Genomic DNA, 7912 nt, shown 5'->3' with positions numbered 1-7912 from the left:
CGGCTATTTTTTTTACCCAACCCAGGAAATACATTGTTTTTTGAGTCAAAGCCCAGGAAATAGATGTATTGGCAAACAAAATGAAATGGGTTGTAAAACCTATATAAATGGGATGCATTCCCCCCACAGATTTCGAAGCTGACTTTGTTGGCTCATAGACGAAGCATGCGCAAGGCGTTGTCCATTTAGTGAACAAAATGATTTAATGGTCTAAACCAAAATGTCAACAAATTATTCTGACATTTGTAGTCATTGGATTGACATCCAACGACGATCCTGGTTCTTCAGTCTCTGATCTAGTTGCTCTTGCTCCAACCGCCAAAACCATCGCCGACTGGAATGCCTGCATCTGCCTCCCATGGCTGGCTGTGCCGCCGCGCAGACCTCGCCGCCCTACCCTACTCCCAATGGTGGCCAGGTCATACATGTACTCACCCACACCTTCTGTTGTTCTCTGGCGAAGGTAGCCTCACCCGACAGCTGAACCAGTCCCTCTTACTCCCCTCCGCTAGGGACTCCAGTGCCCCTTGTTCCACGACTCTAGATCGTTCCCATCTTAGGCCTTGCCGTCTTCCACCGCCTTGGTGCTCTCGGCACGGTGTTGTCAATATGGTCAAGGAACGACTTTCATCGGAAGAGGATTGTACGTGGAGAGGCTGACAGCTGGGTCCACGGCCGTAGCAAGGAAGTGCCTCCTTATTATGCACAAAATAATGATTCCTCCACCTGACAACAGGACCTAGCGGAAGGGCCTTGAAAAAAATGTTTCCCCCTTGACAGCTGGGACCCACCAGCTACATCTTCGCACGCAAGGAAGTGTGTCCATATTACGGGAAAAAAATGATTCTTCCCCCTAACAGCTGGGACCCACCAGCTATATCTTCGCACGCAAGGAAGTGCCTCCTTATCCTCCCTGGCAGCTAGGACCCACCAAGTCGAATCGTACGTAGGGTTGTCTGTCTGGTCGTGAACGTGTACGTACATGCTGGTCGATCGGTCTCTCTGTAGCGATGAACCATGGACGAGTAAGGCGATGCATGTGTCGTAGTAGAGGCGCAGACGTACCATGTCACGCAGTCCCGTCTCTCTCTCTCTCTCTCTCTCTCTCTCTATATATATATATATATATATATATATATATATATATATATATATATCATGTACACGTACGTACAACCACGCTGCAAGAAAGTAAATATGGTTACGCACATACATAAGGGCGGGGTCTCGAATGCATACTCGCACATACGTACGGCCGGGGCTTATGTACATGGAGAGGCAACGACGACAGCGACGTCATCCTGTTCGTTGGCATCTAACCGGCCATGTCAGAACAGAGGAAACTGCGTCGTGTTCACCGAGAGCCAAGTGACTAGGTCGGAACACGTCATGTTCATCTGAAAGAATCGAGAAGAGGTGTCTAGAGGGGGTGAATAGACCCTCAACAAGAAAAGTTGGTAGTTTTTAAGTTTCTCAAGTTAAGGTGGAGTTTAAGCACAAGTTTAAACATTCACAATACATATCAAGTAAGCATACAAAAGAGTATATGAGCAGCGGAAAGTAAAGCATGCATCTTGCAAAAAAGTAAAGGGATGGGATTGGAGTGTGCAAACACAATTGGAGACACCAATGTTTTTGGCGTGGTTCCGATAGGTGGTGCTATCGTACATCCACGTTGATGGAGACTTCAACCCATAACAAGTAATGGCTGCGCGAGTCCGCGGAGGGCTCCACCCATGAAGGGTCCACGAAGAAGCAACCTTGTCTATCCCACCATGGCCATCGCCCACGGGTAGATCTTCACGAAGTATGCGATCTCCTTGCCCTTACAAACTCCTTGGTTCAACTCCACAATCTTGATGGAGGCTCCCAAGTGACACCTAACCAATCTAGGAGACACCACTCTCCAAATGGTAATAGATGGTGTGTTGATGATGAACTCCTTGCTCTTGTGCTTCAAATGATAGTCTCCTAAGCACTCAACTCTCTCTCTCATAAGATTGGATTTGGTGGAAAGATGATTTGACTAGAAAGCAACTTGGGAAGGCTAGAGATCAAGATTTATGTGGTTGGAATGGAATAGCTTGGTCTCAACACATGAGTAGGTGGTTCTCTCTCAGAAAATGAATGCTGGAAGTGTAGGCACGTTCTGATGGCTTTACTCACGAATGAAGAGAGGGTGGAGGGGTATTTATAGCCTCCACCCAAAATCTAACCGTTACACACAATTCACCAAACTCAGTGGGACTGAATCAGAAAACTCGGTCAGACCGATTCAGTTCATAATGTGACTGTTAGGCATTTAGGACCTCATCTCGGTTTGACCGGTCACACAAACTCGATTGGACCGATTTTGGTAATAAGCGAAACAGGGAGTTGGTCAGGCAAACTCGGTGGGACCGATTGCATATCTCAGTGAGACCGAAATTATTGCAATAGGTAACAGAGAGTTTGCAAGCCCATCTCGGTGAGACCGAGATCCCATCGGTGAGACCGAATTGACTAGGGTTTCTAGCAGTGGCTATGTCAAATGAACTCGGTGGCGCCGGATAGATCAAATCGGTGGTGCTGAGTTTGACTTTTGGTTCGGGACATATGTGGATATGAGAAAAAGGTCGAGGGCTTTGGAGCATATCACTAAGCACTTTGAGCAAGCAAGCCATTAAGCAACACCTCATCCCCTTTTAAGGGTATTGGCTTTTCCTATGGACTCAATGTGATCTTGGATCACTGAAATAGAAAATGTAGAGTCTTGAGCTTTGAGCTTGAGCTAATCCTTTGTCCTTAGCATCTTGAAGGGGTTCCACATCCTCTTGTCCATGCCACTCCACTGTTGGACTTATCTGAAATATACTAGATAAAAGTATTAGTCCAACAAGAGATATGTTGTCATTAATTACCAAAATCACCCAGGGAGCACTTGTGCTTTCATCATCGGGAGCAAAGCCACTGGGTCGGAACACATCTTGTTCATCAGGATCCAACCGGCTTGGACGGAAGAGCCGGACTGGGTCTGGTGTACCGCAAAACGGAGGAAAACAGCCTTTTGTTTGCCCGTGTACGATCAAAATGGGGTCATGTTCATGGGAAGGGTCTGGCGTACCGCACAACGGAGGAAACAACTTTCTGTTCGAGCTCCTACGGTTGAAACAAGGTGTTGTTGATCGGGAGGGGTATGGCGTACCGCAAAACAGAGGAAACAAACTTGTGTTGGAGCACCTATGGTCGAAACAGGGTCCTGTTCATCGGGAGGGGTGTGGCGTACCGCAAAACATGACTCCACGGGCTACTGTTCATCCAACGTCTACTGCCTCGCTCCAGCCTCCACAGGCTACTGTTCATCCACCGTCGACTTCCTCCAGCCTCCACCTGCTACTTCTCATCCACCATCGACTTCCTCCTGCCTCCACCAACTAATGTTCATCCACGGGGTCCCGCTTATCCAGCCTCCACCGGCTACTATTCAACCAGCCCTCCACGGGTTCCTGTTTATCCAGCCTCCCCCGGCTACTGTTCAACCAGCCCTCCATGGGGTCCCTCCATCGGCTACTGTTCATCCACCCCCACCTCCTCGATCGGGGTCATGTTCATCCAGCGGCAACAACCTCTACTACCACGGGATCCTGTTCATCCAACCCCCACCAGGGACTGTTCATCAAGAGGCAGCTTCGATTGGTTTCAGTTAGTAGCAGTAGCGAAGGAATCACTCGGGTTCAGCTAACAACCAAGGAATCGATCGAGGTTCAATAACTTAGCTCACTCGGGTTCAGTTAGAGCCCAACGCCTCGCTCGGGTTCAGTTAGAGCCCAACGCCTCGCACACATGCGCGTACGTGTACGAGAGAAACACGCAAACCTCCATGCATCGCTCGGCCCCGACCTCCCACCGTAACCAGGAACTCCCCGATATTTTCCTTGCCCTCACTTCTACCATGATTTTTTCCGTTATGGACGGCCCAAAGAATGTCATGCAGGTGCGTCCCCGGCCCGCCCAAGATAAAAAGCCCATTTTTGTCATGATTTTTTGTCATAGAAGTAGGAGCCCACCACATCTATGATGATACGTGCTTTTGTCACAATTATCATCATAGAAGTGTCATAAGCATGACAGAAAAAATTCGTTCAGGGCAAAATGTCATGGATGTGTCTTTTTTTGTAGTGGTAGCAGTAGCCTGTCTAAAAAGACAGACCCAGTCCAACCTACATGCAAGAGCTACATCTGTTGGTCTATCGCAGGAGGGTTCCCGCAACTTACTTGGTCTACACAGAGCCCATATTGTCTCATGGTTACACATCGAAGCTACTCAACTTTGAACTCGTGCAATCCCTTTGATACCTGGGTGGCATTCCCCGCCAAAGACAACACTCGGTGACCAAATCAAAGTCAGTCCACCCAGATCAGTTCATTAATTAAGTAGTTGTTAAGTAGTCAACCATGAGATTGTATGGTGGATTAATAATTGATGTTTCCCAATCCACGTCATAGCGGCTAAGCAACTAGTCGCTGGTTACAAGGTAAGGGTATGTGAAAGGACCTATATCATTCTACTAGGTTCCATCAAGCATAAAGTGAAAATCCTACAGAGGATTTCCTAATTGGAAACAACTACAATGCATGAAAACATAGGTTATGATCAAGGGTTCCACTTGCCTGTATTGACAACTCTTCAATCTCACAATCTTGATCGCGCTACTCTTTGCTCTTCATACAATCTATCGTAAGTAAAGAGCAATCATAAACAAACATACAATACAACCAAACATACAACAGGTGTTGTGCATGGTGTTGGTGTCAATTTTCTGTGAGATCATGTGTCAGAGTTAACTCATAGAAGTTTGGAAAAACAGAATAGTGGTTGTTAATTGGAATACATGTGACATAAGGTTTCACATGCAAGTATCAAATAAATGTTCATCACATAAGAAGTATGCGATGCCAAGTTTTGGTTGCCTAATTCTAGAAAAGAATAACAGAGTCATGGTCTTATGGAGCTTGGATAGCCAAGTTCATGTTCAAGTTTGAATGAGAATTCAAACTTGTTGACCTTTCAAGAGCTTGAATACACTAAGGTCTGGAACTGATAACTTGGACTGGCTTCCTATTCAAGTTGTAATTGGATTAGGGTTCAACTCATTTGAATTCAAATTGAATTGAGTTCACAGTTTGATTTGGTTTCACTAAGTTAAATTTAATTATGAATACTTTCATAATTAAATAAGTTGGTTCAATCATTCAAATGCCTCCCCAAAAGTCAAATACAAATTCATTATAATTACTGTTGTTTATTTATTAATTCAGGTTTAACCTAAGCCAATTGTGACATGTTCGCTCATTTAATTTGAACTAAGTCAAATATAAATTCAATATGGTCCACTAAGGTTTATTTGTTTGATCTACAGTTTTACTAAAGTCAACTATGAGTCCAATGAATTACTAAGTGTACATAGTTTTCAAATTATACTTGAATTAATTTGAGCTCATCTTTCACTATAGTCATAAGTTAGCTCCAACATTAGTTCACTAGGTTTAATTCATCTCACTACATCACATTGCATTTGTTTCATTCAAATTAAACCTATGGTTTCAAGGTTATATTCAAACTATGTTTGAATTGCTTCAAATGTCTTTTGGATTACCTAAAGTGAAATAATGATCCAAAATTAATTACTAAGTTCATATTATAGTTTCTAAACTCTTTTGTATCCTAATGGTTTTATTAAACAAGTCTTATTCCAAATTTAAACCTATTTAGGTTTAAATTCTATTTGAATTCTGGCTTCTATTGCATTCTGTTTAAAATCTATTTTTAAATTATTTAAATTTGGACAAAAGTGTTCTAGGGTGAAAGTATATTACACTAGGTTCAACTTGCAAAAAGAATCATTTAATTTGGATTTATTATGTGCAAGTTATGTCCAATTTAAGTTTGAATTTATTCTGTTTGAATTTATAAATATCCAAATATGGAATTTTTCTAGACACGGTGAAACTAGATTTCATGAGGGTCATTTTTCAAAAAGAATCATTGAATTTGGACTTATAGATAATTAGTTATGATCATTCTAAGTTTAGGGACTTTTTTGCAAAATTGCATCTTAATTCAATTTACAGAAAAATTGAATGGATAAGGTTGGAGACGTGGTTGTTTCTGATTGGTTGAGAGGTGTTCGCAGCAAGTGCTAAGCATCGGACAACCTAGACTTAAAGGAAAACATTTTTGGGTTTTAAGTGATCTAACGTCGACCGTCAATATGAAATGGACGGACGATATTAGAAGGGGGGTTCTCACCGGACGGCTCGGGGACGGCGGCTGACGGCGGCGTGCGGCTTGGGAGTGGAGCTTGTCGGTGTTCCAGAGGGTTCTAGTGACGGCGGATAGCACTGGTCGACGCGGGGCAATGAGCTGGAGTCAACGGTGGCTGGCCTCGGGGACGGCAGGGAACGACGATGTCCAGGTGCGGGAGCTCGCTAGAGATGCACGCGATGGCAGAGCTCTTTGGTAGAGTGGCGGTCGATGTTCTCATGCGCGTTTGGACAAGCAAATGGCTCAGGAGGGTGCGCGAGAATGAAGCGAACGGGTGGACATGGTCTCAGGGTCAAAGACGTGCTCACCTCGCTGGAGTTAAGCTCGCGACGGCGGCTGGCTTCGGTCCTCGTTGGAGTTAGGGTTCCAGGGGGCTATGGGCTCAGCTAAGATGTCTGCGGGGTGCGTTGTGGAGTGGCAGATCGTGTGGTGGTGGTGGCGGGGTTCTAGGGGGGTGTCTCACCAGAATTTTGCCCATGTTGAGCTAGGGCAGAGCGGAGCTCAAGGGTCTCAGCGGCAGCAGCTTGGTGGCGATGTGGGCGGGGAGCAGAGGGGAAATGGAGAGCAGGGCGAGGGGTTTTTATAGGCGTGGTGGCCTCAGCTGGTGTGGCCGGAGGGCGCGTGGTCGTGGGGTGTTGCACGGCATGGGCGTCACGTGTGTGTATGTGTGCGCGAGGTGGCGACGGTCGCCAGAGGTGGGGAATGACCCTGGCGTGCAGGCCTCGCACGTCAGCAATAGAGGGAGAGAGAAGTGGGGCGCGCTCGCGAGCTGGGCTAGTTTGGGTGCTAGCTGGGCCAGCCTAGCTCGCTAGGCCTTTTTTTGTTTTGTGATTTTCCTTTTTCCGTTTTCTCTCTCTTTTTCAAATGTTTTTGAATTTAAATTTTCTTGAACAGAGAAAGTTTTCTAAATTCCAAATGGAATATTTAGAAATGTTTGAACATTTCATTGGGGCATTTTGGACATATATTTACTGCACTTGCATTTTCATTTTGAATTTCAATTTGGTTTGAAAACCAAAAGTGCTTCAATTCGATTTAGAAAAATGGCAGAGGGTCAAGATTATTATTTAGACTTATGAAATACAATTTCATGCCAAATAAAATGCAAATCCATTTTTGTATAATTTCCTTTTCATTTCGAGTTGATTTCAAAATAAAACCAACTCAAATTCTTTTAGGGAAATTATTTTGGCTTTGAATATTACTTGGGACTTATTGAGAATACTTTGCCCAATTAATATTTTCAAAATGGCTTGGGTTCCTACCAAGTCTAGCTAGAGTTTCATCTGGTTGCATTTGGATTTTCATCCTTCTAGGAAAACAATCAAGCAAGTCAAAGTCAAATTCAAACAATCTAGGCAAACATGGGTATTTCCTAGCAAAATTTTATTTCCCTGTGATTTTTTAAACATGCCAGATTTGGAAAAATCTGGGATGTGACGTTGATGGACGAGGACATGGTTGCCTTATCCCCCTCCCAGTCGGCGGAAGCACGACCGGGGCGAGCTCTATCCCATGTTTTTGCCGCAAATCTCGCTCCAATGCTGAGAACAAAGGCGTGCATGAGGCGATGGCGAGTTTCCTCCGCACCTCCCTCACGAGCTCGCG

The sequence above is a fragment of the Triticum aestivum genome, chromosome 6B (genome assembly GCF_018294505.1).
Source record: "Triticum aestivum cultivar Chinese Spring chromosome 6B, IWGSC CS RefSeq v2.1, whole genome shotgun sequence".
NCBI classification, from domain to species: Eukaryota; Viridiplantae; Streptophyta; class Magnoliopsida; order Poales; family Poaceae; genus Triticum; species Triticum aestivum.
This window is presented reverse-complemented; position numbering follows the sequence as displayed.